Raw genomic sequence first — 2720 nt, 5'->3', positions numbered from 1 at the left:
CCCTTGAAACCAAGGGGTAGGGTAAGGGGTGAAAACATACCCCTATGAATTGGGACACAACTTGGTGACATCACCATACAGTATTGATCACAAACCTCCAGATGCCGTCTAGGTCTGTTGTTGTGTGGTTTGGACAACAGTGTTATATATTTTATAGTTATTTTAGGTTCACTTTGGTAGTGCAGAGTACTTATCTGTGTATACTTAGGTCTGTTTGCAATACAAATGTGTATACACATGCATCATGTGTACATCATACATCATACACCCTGTATACATGGTGTGTGTATATCTGTTTCAGTATCACCGTTTTGAATGTCATTGATGTTCACAAAACATTTTGTTGACAAAAATCTGTCTTATTGGTGATAAATTGAACATAACAGGCAAAACGTTACATAAAAAATGTTACAGAACCATTGTCAACTATTAGAACCATAACTAACATGTCGCACACAAAAAAGCACTCATTGTAAAACTAAAAATACACCAAGACCACAAACAACTACACACACACACACTGTGTAGCTACAGCTGCTCTGATATTCCAGACCAGTCTGGAGCCTTTTGGCCAGTAACCCCCCCTCACATATCATCAGTGTCCCATATCAAAACCAACAACAATATAACAGTGCATGAACAATGAACGAATTAATTAAATATTATTACAATATAGTAGGCTACCAATGCAATAATGAATGGGTACAACATGAACATATGTTAAGGAAACGTCTGCTCGTTTGCAGCCCCAACCTGTTCAGCTGCTGTGTCCTCCGTGTGAGACAGGTGGTATATGTTGGCACGTAGCGATGTATCATAGACCGTTAATATATATCTAGCTATACAATCTATGTGATCTATACAGTCCCATTCAAGGCAGAATATGTGGGAGCTGTTCAACGTGCGTTAGCATTACGTTAGCATTGCAAGCTTTTTTGTCTTTATACTGTCTTTTCTTTTCTTTTTTAATCTATTTTTTAATTTGTTCTTTCTTGCTAAAACTGGTGCTGGAATTTTCAATTTCCTTGAGTCATCCCAAAAGGATCAATAAAGAGAAGTCTAAGTCTAAGTCTAAGTCTAAGTCTAAGCTAGCGATTTTTAAAAAGTTTCAGTTAGGAACATGGGTACACATGTACAGGACTGCATAGACCACAAAACAAGACTGTCGTAACTTTTTAGTCAATTATTTAAAGCTGAAAGTACTTACATTCATGTGTCTCTCTGGTTGATGCAGCAGCCACACACTGCCGTGTGTTTTCTAGTGAGGTCGCGTCCACACAGATCCGTAGGGTATACAGCCCTTGATCTATGCCCTACCCCTAGCTCGTAATACGTATTGGACCGGCACTAGTGCCGCGTGAACGCGCAAAAGTAGGGAAGGGCCAAGGGGTAGGGGTAGGGGAAGGGGATTCACGCCATAGTATAGTGCAGTATGTGGTGTCCAAAATAGTAACTTGTAAATGGCAAGCTAGCCAATTTACCACCCATCTCTGAAGTCTGGATGAGTTAGCTGATGTTATCAAACCCATCTAGATAGATAGATAGATAGATGATGTTTATTGATCCTAAGAAAAATGGGAATTCCTGTGTTACAGCAGCAAAATCAGTCACAAGCACAAAATATAAATATAAATGAATACTAGGAAAAATATACATACATACAATATACATGAAATAATAATACGAATAAGTAAAAAAGAACAAATACTGAATATGTACAGGATGGGGGAACAAAAATGTGCAACTGCTTTAATAATGCTAAATGTAAATGTAAATAACCCAAAGTCCAGTTGCATTAGTGCAGTAGTGTGGTGTCCAAAAGTCTCATCTACCACCCAGTGATGACGTGTTAAAAGTTTTATTGCTTGTGGTATGAATGATTTTCTTTAGCGGTCCGTCGGCATCGAACTGTCGGAGCCTCTTAGAGAAGCTGCTCCTCTGGGGACCGTGTGGGTGGAGAGGGTGGTCAGGGTTATCCATGATAGATAACAGTTTGTTCATGACCTCCTCTCCACCACAGCTTCAAAAGTGTCCTGTTTCAGCCGATCACGGAGCCAGCCTTCCTGATCAGTTGTTCAGTCTGTTTTTATATCGCTGGCTCCGATGCTGCTACCCCAGCAGATGGCGGAGGAGAACAGAGCGCTGGCCACACAGACTGGTAGAAGATCTCCAACATCCTGCTGCACACGTTGAAGGATCTCAGCTTCCTCAGAAGTAGAGTTTGCTCATCCCCTTCTTGTAAACAGCAGTGCTGTGACCTTCCATTTCAGCCTGCTGTCGTGTTGACACACAGTTATCTGTAATCCCCACCATGTCCACTCACTTCCCAGGTGCAAAGGGGCTGCGGAGCCGTTCCTTCCTTCTGAAGTCAATCCCCATCTCCTGGTCTTACTACTGTTCAGCAGCAGGCAGTTCTTACCAGACCACTCCACAAAGTCACCAAGTGCCCTGTAATCCCCCCCGTCCATCCTTATACACCCAACAACGGCAGAGTCATCAAAAACGTCGGTAGTGACATGACTCGAGTTGTACTGGAAGTCTGAGGTGTATAAGGTGAACAGCAAGGAGACAGCACAGTCCCCTGCGGGGCCCCCCGCCAAGGGGTAGGGGTAAGGGCCAAGGGGTAGGGGTAAGGGGAAGGAATGGGATTCAGCTATAAATAAATAAAATATTAAAATAATATTATACTATACTAATACTGCACTAAGTGCAACCTGCAC

At 42.1% G+C, this 2720-nt stretch overlaps 1 long non-coding RNA gene across 4 annotated transcripts in view; it reads right to left on the bottom strand.

Annotated features, from left to right (window-relative positions):
* Positions 1-2720, bottom strand: part of LOC116673129 (uncharacterized) — a 54630-nt gene that overhangs the window by 50390 nt on the left and 1520 nt on the right. The window lies entirely within an intron of this gene.

The sequence above is a fragment of the Etheostoma spectabile genome, chromosome 23, assembly GCF_008692095.1.
Source record: "Etheostoma spectabile isolate EspeVRDwgs_2016 chromosome 23, UIUC_Espe_1.0, whole genome shotgun sequence".
NCBI classification, from domain to species: Eukaryota; Metazoa; Chordata; class Actinopteri; order Perciformes; family Percidae; genus Etheostoma; species Etheostoma spectabile.
Note: the sequence above shows the minus strand (reverse complement) of the source record. Positions and strands in the feature narration are given on the sequence as shown.